General features: G+C 39.2%; 1 long non-coding RNA gene and 1 pseudogene across 1 annotated transcript; one reads left to right on the plus strand and one right to left on the minus strand.

Annotated features, from left to right (window-relative positions):
* Window positions 1–1,069: 1,069 nt before the first annotated feature.
* LOC138039912 (QRFP-like peptide receptor) lies at window positions 1,070–4,679 on the minus strand (annotated as a pseudogene).
* A 2,230-nt stretch (window positions 4,680–6,909) lies between these two features.
* LOC138040488 (uncharacterized) lies at window positions 6,910–9,664 on the plus strand. The gene is made up of 2 exons (XR_011130690.1): window positions 6,910–7,045; window positions 9,437–9,664. It is a non-coding gene; the product is annotated as an uncharacterized lncRNA (long non-coding RNA).
* Window positions 9,665–12,500: the final 2,836 nt, after the last annotated feature.

Raw genomic sequence — 12,500 nt, forward strand, 5'->3', positions numbered from 1 at the left:
ACAGGGTAAGTAGATTTTATTCACAAAATATAAGAATAATTGACTTTTCCAGCAAAGCCGTTGCCTTCCCATACAAACCTTTACAAATTCAAACCGTTGTAACACAATACCTCCATATGCTGTAAGGCGGGAGTCACGTTTCGCGTAGTTATGTAATATGGCATATGTCACGTTACACTGTACTCCTAACATTTTGAGCTTGGGCTGCCTGTGTGTAAGCAGGAAGGGTTCACAGGCCTGTTGGAAGCGTGCTTGAGTTTCAACAAAATGAGGCCCAAAATCAGTGAAAACTTGTGACGCAGATGAATAATAAAGTAGCTGCTATTTCCAAAATGATGGAATTACCTGGTGATAAATAACGTCGTACGCGTCTTGGAGAGTAAATTTTGACTTTGCATAAACAAGAGTTGGGCGATTGTGATCTTTGTTTTGACTTCGCTCATTTCATTGTCAAACTTTATAACACTTGACAGAAAAAGAAACTTACAAAAACCCGGTATCTTGCCATCATTTGACACAGATGCTTCACTGTTTGGCGAGTAAACATGCCGCGGTAACTCAATCACGACGCCCGCTGAATTCCGGCCATGTCACTTTCGATTTTGCAATTTACTTGAACGTAGCAAAAATCTCCCAAAATGTTTGTCGCTGATCGTAACTTTTTATATTCTATATTCACGGTTCAAAATTAATGTTGTTTTCATGTCGTAAATATTTTATTCTCGATCGACCGTCCGAGAAACTTCCTTCTGCTCTTTCTGAAAACTGTGTATCAATATTTATTTGCTTTTTCATCAATATTTAATTTGCATAAAGCAAGCTAACAGAATCTGTACCTTGCTGAGTTCGCATTTGTTAGCGTTAATAGTATTTTCGGTCAGATGTTTCTGTTTTCCATGAGGGGTTTATTGTTTTGGTCTCCCATCCCAACACTAACCCCGCGAAACAGGGCTTGACTTCAGTGAAGTTTAGTATTACAAAATTTTCGGATGCTCATAGGGCACACTTGTGGTGAAAAGAAGTTGTGAGGGAACTTGAAAATTATCAACATGTCAGCCCAGAAGCCAATGTTTCTCGCTTCTCTTTTATTTGTTATTCTTCAGAGACTGGAATGCTGTATTTCAATACCACACAATTCAGTGCCTTCTGATTTTCTGTAGCACGTACCACAGGCAAGCCAGTGTATGCTTCACAGAAGCATCTAGTTTACAATGGATTTCAGTGCTGTGAAATTCATTTCGGTACCTTTCTTACAAGCTCTTTAAAGCTCTTAAGTTTCATAGCTCATCGCTCAGTGTAGTTATTCATATATTAAATGTTCTCACATTGTTCTCATGTCTTCATTCCTCAAACCCTGCATTGCTGTGAATGTTTTCGTTAACGGGAGATGAGAAGACGTCGCTTCTTGGTTGGGACGATGGCGCATGTGACAACTCCACCGCCTCTTGATTCACACTTTGAATCCCATTGTGTAAGTCAGTGGCAAGCTTTTGGTCGTCGCTGTCTACAGCGTCAAACAATTCATTTTCGAAGCATACTCGGCGAATTTCCGAATCCCTTCGCGTTGGAGTATTCCAGTCGTCCACGTCTTTCATTTCCAAGATTGTATTCTGTCCGAGGCTTGAAAATGCTAAACCCCTAAATCGGTCATCGTCGTTTCCCACTCTGTTAGCCAATATAGCCATGGGATTTTCACTTAACGGCATTGAAATAGTCCTTCGGTGATCGTCTACAGTCAAACTTTCTGACTGCTTGCGTCTTTTGGTTTGCCTCGTGAAGCCTCACGGCTCGACGCCTTTGCTCGACTTCGTAGTTGCAATTACAACGCAGGGCGTTTTTGAACGCTGTTCTAAAGTTCTTGTTAAGAACAGCGTAAACTAGAGGATTTGCAACACTGTTCAGCAGAGCCAGAAAATTGGCAACGAAAACAAACAAATTTGGTGGGACATGATTCGGTCTTGGAGGGAAAATATTCAAGAGTTTGTTAATAATGTATGGAAGCCAACAGAGGGTAAATAGAGCAACCACGAGAAGTAACATTTTAATTATCTTTCGTTTGCTCAGAAGCTCTTTAGTTTTGTTCTGACACGTCTGTTCCCCTGGATGCTGGCGTTTGTACAAATGGAAGCCAATTAAAAAGTACACAACTGAGATCTGTAACACGAACAAAAAGTAACAAGATACGCGGTACATTTGGTACGAATGCGTTTCTTGGGGAGTGTCCCAAGATTCAATACACATAACTTCTTTCTTGCCGTCTTTCATCGTGGGTTTCGTGTCGTGATGAAGAAGCGACGGAAGAAGAAGAAGCGGGGAAACAAACCAAATAAAAGCGACTAGCATCTTAGCTCTAGTCTTCGTGATGAATTTTCTCATCGGGAAAAAAACAGAGAGAAAACGATCGTACGATATAGACAACAGGCTCAGTGCCGACGCCATAACGGACATATGCACCAAAAAAGACACGATTCTACAACCTGCTTTCCCAAACGGCCAGACAGGCCAAGTTAACACATAGTACACATAAAACAGCGGCATACATATCGATGTTACAACGAGATCCGCTGCCGCCAACGATGCAATAAAGAAATTGGTTGTAGATCGCATGTTTCGGTTGATGATCACGGATATTATAACCAGGAAGTTTCCGAGCGTACCCAGTATTATGGAGCCGATGTTAGCGATGCTTAAGGCAATAACTGCTGATAGAGGACTGTTTGATTGTGTAGTAGGGGATTCGCTTGAGTTGGTCGTGAAGTTTCTGGCAAGTGCTTCGTTTTTAAACAAGTTATCCATCTCCTTGAGCTTGAGTTAAAGACGCAAGTTTCACTTTTTTGTTTGCTGAGATGTTACAAGGTTGTCATTGACTGAAGCTGGTGGTTTCCTCCTTGATCGCTCGGCTGCGGTGAAAAAAAACTGCAAAAACAAATAAAATGAGAAATTATTGAGTCAGTTGTCGCCAACCAATCTGTACAACTGACAAAAATAGAACCAAAGGCAATAAGTCATGATTTTTCGTTGATAACTTGTAATTCTTACAAAAGTACCGGTTCTTTCAACGAGACAATCAATCTCCATTTCAAGTTACCTGCACGTTCAATCTTCAAATTGCAACTTTATGAATTCCACATTTGTGATTGATATCAATAATAGTTTTTCCTTTCTTCAGGACAAGACCTGAATTATACGGCGAAAAGTGGAAACATTTGTAGATGTGGACATCAGAGCTTCCTTTTATTGCAATGACAGTGGATTGACGTCGTAAAGCCGGAGTTCATTTATATACGATAAATAAGTTCGGTTTATTTGTGACGGTTTAGTACTCTGTGACATCTGCTCGGTTTAAAGTTCAATTGAAATTGTTCGTGATTATCACAACCAACAACAAACAACTTTGTTAGCGTTCAAAGCAAAAGACGATATTGAAATTTAAATCTTAAGAATCAAAGGGGATTTCCGCGAGATATCTAAAAAACGCCCACGAATTTTTTTAGCCGCAAAAACCAAGAAAGTTAGAGAGGTCAACGAGTTTAACGAGTTTTTTCTTCAACTTTATTTTGATTTCCTGTTTAACCCAAAAATATTTTAAGATAAATCTCCAAACATGACTTGAGATATATATACGATGACAACTTGATATTGTCGTAGGGCCGATATTGCATGTCTTCCCCAGTGTAAAATTCGCCAACGCATATTAACACGAAAACATAAATGCGTACAATTATTGATTTCGATTACGATCGATGAAGTAAATACCTTTTGGACATCGTAAAGTGATGAATTCACATATCAGTTAAAAAATTGGGGTTAACAGATCAGCGGGGAAGCGAGATTCAGCGTAAATTCGTGCTGGTGAAAAAATATAATTAAGGCTTCTCTTTGAGAGATTTCGCTTTACGCTCTCTTGATTCTCAATAACAATGACTATATCGTAATGGATGCATTGTTTTTAAATATAGTTTCTTTTGCAGTTCTCTAATGTGCAAAATTGTTTTCCTTAGGATTTCGTGCTGTTTGAAAATCTAATGACATGTCTGCGAAAAAATGGATTTTTGACAAATTTACAAGCGGGCCACTAAAAGGTTTCATTAAGAGTTATTTACGCAATTTGTTGACAAATGGCAATTTTGACAGGAAAGCCACATTACTGTGCAATTCAATTTCTCCAGGAAACTCGTCTGCTGTTAGTTTAATCCAAGTTCATGGACTACGTTTCAAATTTTTTCACGTATCTCTCCGTAGAACAGTAATGAAATATGGCAAAAGTACACGACAAAGACGGTTTCCTTCTTTTTCGAAAGAGGTAAACAGTCGTTTGGATTTGTGTCACATTTGCATCAAGATGAATAATGATAGTTAACGAAATAAGAAAATAGTATTCCAAAAGCAAAATCAAAAGTTAAACATTTTGCTTCGCTGGCGCTAAACAAATCTTTCTTAATTAAATTAATGATCAACAGTTTGCTCGCAAAAATGGTTCGTTTAAACGTCGATTTTCAAATATTCGTGCAACAGTTGACGTGGTAATAAAAAAACGAACCTGTGTTTGCCAATTTCATTCAGCCTTTTAAACGCCACATAACTTGTATCGACCAATTCCTGTTATGGCGAAATCACCGTATCACTTCCTTGAAATGCTAAGTTCACCTTCGAGTGTCTGTCAGACCCAAAAGTTCAATATAATGACTGCACGACATAAGCATCTGGGATTAGTGATTCTCGAAACGCTCACTTTGGCATATTTGCTCATGCTGTGACGTTGGCGGCTTCCTTGCCACGCCCAAGAACGAAAGTAGAAAGACATCTCGGTCGAATGACACATTCTAGAGCTTTGCACTTGTACACTTGTTGACATTACCAACCCTAAAGCTGACGAAAATTATTTGATCTGCCATTTTCTTAAAGCTGGTTGGCTGCGGGTCGTTTTGTTTTTTCAATCAGCACCACAACTAATTGGTGAAAAAATATCTATGGTGGGTATATAGTTTTGTTTCGATTTTGTCACGAACCTATCATGTCCTATATCATTTCATCAGTGATCCACCCGCGAACCCGGGCCTAAAGGGAAAGAACGTTCTAATAATAATTAGAATAATAAAGATGATGATGAAGATAATACTGTAATTATAATAATCAAAATAATTTAAGCTCTATTTGGGGGTTAAAATCTCCAACGACGACGTCGATCGACACCAAGGTGTCTGTAAGATACAATTGGTTAAATTGTCCCGAGATAAGTCCGAGGATGACTTTTCTCTTCCGTATATAACGCTCACTTCAAATATACATTCGCAATAGCTCGCATGCGCGGTTGGAACTCAAATGTGCCTTTATTCCCTGTTCCCTGCAAATCTACAATAAAGTTCGCGCACTACAAAAATCATCGACTTTAAGGTAATTACATCTGGCTAAGGTGCTGTGCTGTGCTGCTGGATGGGCGCCTTGTACACATGCTTTGCTTCCGCGCTATGAAAGCTGATTAGCCATGCACAAGGCCAGTTTGTTTGTTGCGAATTGCGCGCAGAAACCAAAATTTCAAGCTCTATGGAAAACGTTGGCACGCAACGGTGAACTTTCGACAACATTCAACAAAATTCAGTTCTTAGATCAATGTTTGGTATGTTTTAACGAGGTAGTAGAGATCAGTGGTAAGGGCGAGACTCGCACTGACCACTCCTTGGATTTTGTTTCTGGTAGTCCCTAGTTCAACTTCTCGGCTGCGCTTGCAAATAGCCGACTGGTTTGCTTCCGGCCAGTTGGGACATTTGTTGTTTTGTGTTCTGTCGTTTCGTTGATTTTTTTTTTTGATTGGCCCTAAAAAGCCCCTATGGGGAGTTTACAATTAAGTATGTATTTTATTGCATTTATGTATTAAGTTAAATAAGTGTGACGATGACGTTTTCGTCGCTGTCGAAACTCTTCGTCCCTAATATTCTAAAGCAACATCATTCTGTAATTTATCTTGATAAGTTAGAATTTCTTAATACAAATACCAATTTTACTCGAGGATACTTTTATAACTGTCATGCATAAAGTCTTGTAACCTTCAAAGGACAAAACAACTTTCAAGTCTCTACCACCACGTCATCACTGTCGCACGTCATGTCCTTGGTTTAATGACGCAAAATTAGTCTATAAGGAATAATCCCAAACAACAAGCTCTGATGAAATATTTTCTCTAGTTCCTTAATTCCCGACACTTACTTAACGAAGATAAGTGCATGGTCTCCGTTTTCCTGACTCAAGTGGTTTTACGTCATTAAAACAATGTGGCATTCTAAAGCCCACCTAAGAGAAGTTTGAGATTCAAATTTTTCTAAAGGACGAGATTGGTTTGTTTAGATTCAAAAACTCCTTCACAAATCCAACATGATATGATTTCTCGAAAACAATCGTCGTTCACAACCAAAAAGCAACAACAAAGAACTGTCATGTCTATATTTAACGAAGGACAGAAGATTAAGACATTTCTAAACTGAAAAGCAAGGCATTCGTTTGACTGCGTTCCAAAGAAAAACTTAGAATTTTATCCATGAACTACAAAACGTATAAAAAGTATGCATAGGAAATCGTATGAACGAGAGTGCATTTCGTGATTTGTGGGCACGAGTGATGTTTTCAAAGTTCTCAAAATTGCACGAGCCACAGACGAGTGCAATTTGAGAACTTGAAAAACATCATGAGTGACCATAAATCACAAAATGCACTTTCAAGTTCATACGACTTTTTAGTTATTATATACTCAAAAAAAAAACACTCAATCTCTTTGTTTCCATAGAAACTTCCATATTGCACACTATAACCTATTCATGCATTCGTCATTGACCAATCAGAAACGCGATATTTTGTTGAGTATGTAATAATACCAAATACTGAGAGGACTGACAATTGGCGAGTATCGCGTTAACGGCAAAAGGCAAACACATCAGGCTGAAATTTGCAACTTACAGCTGAAGAATTAGAAAAACTACCTTGATTTTAGTGATTTCTCTTTCCTGTTAGCTACAGATATCACTGAGGCGACTTCTCAAGGGGAGAGAGAAAAGTAAGAATAAGAGAATTGTCTTTCTTTTATAACAACAACCAGTCTTCCATTTCAACGTAAACACGATGCTAAATCTCTCTCTGATTATGTACAAAGCTGCCTCGAAGCTCTGGCTCTAAAGGGAGCCTCCACTATGACTAATGAATATTTTTAAACCCAACAAAATAATGTTTGCAGCGAAAAGGGTTCGTCAATTTTCTTTAAAAAATATTTAAATCGAAGTAGAAAAAGAATTTTAGAATCACCTATTTTTACTTTCAAATTTCCCGGGAGCGGCCATCTTGAACAATTGTGACGTGTTACGGTTCGCCCTTATTGTCACGTGACACTTATTCAATGATGGCGACGCACGGGATATTTGAAAACCAAAACAAGCGTTTTTGAAATTCATTTATTTAGGATACAAATGCTTTCAATGGAAAAAGTCCAAGCAATTTTAATTGTATACATTATGTTCTGTGCTTTAAAGTTATTATCTTATTTTAGTGGAGGCAGGTAACCAAACCTAACCAAACAACACTCGCCGGGGCAGAGTTGCGAAATGTGCGTGAATTTTTCAGTTACGCTGAGTGTAGGAAGAATTGACTAACAACCTAATTTGTTAGCAGCAAGATTATCAGAAACTTTCAGACACTCGACTTTTAGGGAAAAATAAAAACATTTCAGTCAGTGATGAATCCTAAATACATTTCGTAGAAACTGCTAAAAATTGTTAAATGGTAGCCTTTTAAAAATCATATCATCTTTCCTAAATCGTGGGAGCTCGTACAATCTTTCAAGTTTCAAGTTTCTGCAATTAATATTCCCCAGTCGCCGAGACAAATTTAAAATGTGCCACTTAGCACATCTCAAGTAACATAAATTGAAATTAGCGTTGAAGCTGAAGCTAGGTCAATATTATTCGTGTTCATCCACTTTGAAAACGAGCAATCGAAAAGGTTTTTAGAGTAATTTTCAACGCAAAAAATACCTACAATTATTTTGCACTAATGGCAAGGAAACTAAAGGCGTCACTACTTTTGATTAAAATGGCATATTTTGCAAGCGAGTGGACCAATTATCAGGAGCTGAAAATGGCTTTTTTTAATGTCTGATTTGATGTATATAAAATTAGTCACACAAAAGTGATTTTACTCAATTTTGTTCGGTTTTGTTTGTTTTCGCCAAATGGATATGCAAGTTCTTACATTGACTTTGGTAATACAAAACACTGATGCACAAATTTAAGAATTTTACAAATAACCTGACATCTGTCACTGCTAATTTTATTCTGAAAAAAGTGCTGGTCAAGTTTCATGGAAGCTTCTGACTGGGCGAACTTGCCAGGCTCACGCGCTTACTGCGACAGACCCAGTAACAAATACTTGACAGTGCACAGAAAAATCGATAGTTTGTCAGTGGATTCCCATGTAGTTTTCCAAAAACGATAATCTCAGAAAAACTGACCTTGATTTTCGAGACTGAGTATATTGAGTGTACTACTCTGCGTGTGTTAAGATTTAGGGTTCTGTTTAGGGTGAGGGCTAAGAACCCGAGTTCGAGTCTTGAAATTTTCAGAGTCTTTTTTTCCTCCAGTTTTTCTTTTATAAATGTTTTTTTTTTCCTTTTTTGTCTTAATTTTGGTAATATTTTTTCTTAGTTTGTTTCTTTTAATTTTCTTTGAAGTGAAGTGTGTAGTCGACCGTTATAAATGGCATCGACCGTTTCAAATGGCAACGACCGTTTACGAAAGGGAAATTTGCTTCGGCGTCATTTGTCAGTTGAGTTTGTTGGTTCACTGAACATGATCTACTTTGATCGGCTTTGATTTGATTTGATACATATCCCCAATAGGTGGAGTGCTTTGTGCTTGGTACAAAAACGCAACTTTAAACCGGTGGAAATCTATATAATCATGAATTTATTCGAGTTTTTTTCCAAGAATCTGTAAAGATAAAGTTGAGAACCGGCGGAAGAACGAGGAGGTCTCGCGAGGAAGAAGTCGGACCTCGAAAAGGAATATTGTTTCCATTGATCAAGGCGAAAGATGGTCTTAGATAATGACAACAACAACAATCTTTATTGTGCTCGTAATACAAAAGTGTAGAATCATTAAAAGGAAGCAATTGTTAGAGAAAGAGCACAGCCACTCAGAAATCGCAAAAGCTAATCGCACCGAGTGGCTGGGCATGCGGAAGAGTAACTAGATATCAAAGTTGTTATAAAATATTTAAACTGAAAAAAAATATATAGAAAAAAAAAGAAAAACATTTAAGCTGTAATAAATAAACAAATACGCAAACGAATAAACAAAGAAGCAAGACAAAACCGCTGTGCACACAAGTAAACTGCATATAAACTACGCCAATTAATATGTTTATTTTATTTATTTAATCACTTTCACAACAACAGAGAAACAGACTGTGGTGCGGGCCGCACAACATAGCGAGGCTCCAAATTAAGTGCGCCCTTTTATCCTCCCAACATGGTATAGCACAAGAGACAGACCACAACACCCGGAACTACATGCCCTACTCTTTGCGACAAGTGTGCGGGTTCTTTTACGTTCCACAGGATTTTGAACATTGAAAGGTTGTGAGAAGACTCCGAGAAGACTAGAGAGTCTAACCATTTGCAGATGTAATTACAAAGGCAGCACTTTCTCCTCTCCTCTTCTCCTCCTCAGTTATTTAAAGACCCTGAGTGTTGGCCCGGCCGGAGTTGAACTCACGACCTCCCGCGTGACAGCCCGGTGCTCAACCAACTGAGCCACCGGTGCGCTGTAATATGTGGAGATGACAGATTGTTTTAAAAGCTTTTTAAAGCGAAAACGACTGGCTGATTTTGGATAACTGACTGTCGCAAAGTCCAGGCCTGAACGGGCAACAGGCCTGACGCACCCATGACAGAACGATTGTGGTGAACAATAAAACTTCCACTATCGTGCGTCCTTCACAATTACTCAATCTCATTAACGTTAGACAATGCAAGCAAATTTTACTCAAGGAGTAGATAACCCTGCGCAAGAGAGCAATATAATAAAACCCTTATTGAACAACTAGCTTGTTCGGTCCGTAAGTTTTTGGACTGAGCCTGAAACTTGGTCCAACTCGACCAATATTTTCCCAGTACGGACCGAACAAGCTAGTTCAATAACATCTATACATTTTTGTTTTGTGGCGTTAATGTTGCCGTGACAATCGTCGTTTCCAAGGCCCCGTCCACACATATATGGGTATTTTTGAATCCGCAACTTTTTCTCTGCGGATTCAAAACATTTCACGTGCACACGTAAAGTATTCAAATCGAGTTTGCCCGCGTCCACACGTATCCGGATTCGTCCTATAACCCAGGACTTCTCCATGACTATTGTCAACAGAGCATGCGAGCGACAAGAGAAGCGATAGCATTTCGTTAAGCGGCCATGTTGAATATTTACGCGGTACAGACTGGATCTGAGTTTGCAACGTAATCGGATTCAAAAATAACCGGATTCGACCAACAAGTTTTCGCCCATGAATTCGCGATTATCCTGATTTGTTAATTTAGAAGACCGTCCCAGGACTTGTGGTTAGGAAATAAAAAATATATATCCGTGGATTGGATTTGAACCTGGAGTTTCTTTTTTCCGCTTTACCACTGAAGATCAAGGCACCGCCTTTTTCAAAAAAACATTTATTTAAGTCTACCATAGAACACTGATAGAATATCGCTGCTGTAGAGTAATTAAACCTAAGCTAGATTAATAATTTAGGCCTAAGCTTTGATTGTAAAATGTTTAGCTTTGTCGTGAACTGCGTGAAGTTTGGAATCTTACCTTTTGTAGTGTTTAATGTTGTTTGTTTGCGAATGATAATACAGCATTATAAATCAAATACTGTTTAAAATATTGTCCCTTGGCAGCTTGCGGTGTGGTGGTCAAGTGGTTAGGTTACGGGTTAACAATAATCATTCCCAGGTTCGAGTCCTATGTCCATACACTTTGGTTTCTTTTCAAGCATATCACGCTTTCAGTCTTCTAAATTCACGATATCGGAGTTATCAGGTTTTGCCACAACTCCAGTAAGGTCCATTCAGGAGCGAGAACGGGTTGATTCGACAGTCCACCCGATTCCATATTCTTTGTGTATGCAAAGCTTTCTACTCTGGAGAGTAGATTCAAAAGATGCGAATTGGCATACCGGGTTCACCGGATACGTGTGGACGGAAGGCGAAGTTACGATTTCAAAATATTCGGATACGTGTGGACAGGGCCCTAAAATGCTCCAAAGCTCCACCACTGAGCCATCAAGCCATCTTGGAGCGAGTCTGAGTTGGGGCTTCAATTTTCACACCCTGTAAGAAGTCAGAGTATGACAAAGAATATAAGAAAGTCATAGCGGAACTGCAGATTTGAAACGCTTTTACCAATCAACAGTCTATATTGTTTCTTTTCGGCCCCTGGGAGGTTAATAGCACTTGCTAATCACCTCTAGCCAAACCAATAAGGTTTAAGGAAATCGGTCACATTGGTATTCTCACGGTTAAACTGGAAACAGCATAAAGGAGAGGCTGATACTGGATGATCCCTTCATCGCATGGCTCAGTTGGTTGAGCATCGGGCTGACATGCGGGAGGTCGCGGGTTCGAACCCCTCCCGGATCAACACTCAGGATCTTAAAATAACTGAGGAGAAAGTGCTGCCTTTGTAAAATCTTTGCATCTGCAAATGGTTAGACTTTTAAGTCTTCTCGAAAAAGGACTATAAACTGTAGGCCCCGTCTCACAAACATCTTCTATGTTCGTAAGTTCCCTGTGGGACGTTAAAGAAGCCACATACTTCTGTGGCTGTCCTGTTCTCTCCAGCAGAAACGGCCCACTCATGGGGGGGTGTACTTCCTATTAATAGGCCATTTGGGATGTGCCGCTCGATGGGGTCGCATTTTCACAACTGAATTGGCTATAATGGGGTTGCATTTTCAACAGAGTTCTCAACAGAGTTACTAAAATGGGGTCGCAAATTGTCGGGATTTTGGGGGTAAGAAAATTCTGGCTAGTGGGATTTAAAAATGGAAAGATTCGCGGTAAAGAAGTTGTTACAGAAAGAACTGTGGCGCTGTCGATTTAAAATTTACTAGTCGCATTACATTCCGTTTTGAACTTACAATAATTAAAAGGCTATATGTAAGGTTTATGCATAAACAGAAAGTGACTAAGTTGGGGTCGCTAAAAGTACATTTACCCAAAAGTGACTAAGATGGGGTCTATAATTGGCCATAAAATAGACTATAAAGGGGAAGGGGTTCTGAGAGGCCAGCGGTACATACCAAGCGAAAATTGACCCCCCCTCGCCTTGGCAGTGACGTTTCAAGAAAGGCTTGTGGTGTATGAGGCCACCTAAGCAGAAACAGCCGTAAGTCAAAAAGGGACTTATGTTGATGATGTTCCAGTCCAACCGTGAGAATACCAATAAGGTCTTTAAGTGGTTTTTCATGTG

Source organism: Montipora capricornis, chromosome 1, assembly GCF_036669925.1.
Source record: "Montipora capricornis isolate CH-2021 chromosome 1, ASM3666992v2, whole genome shotgun sequence".
In the NCBI taxonomy this organism is placed as follows: Eukaryota; Metazoa; Cnidaria; class Anthozoa; order Scleractinia; family Acroporidae; genus Montipora; species Montipora capricornis.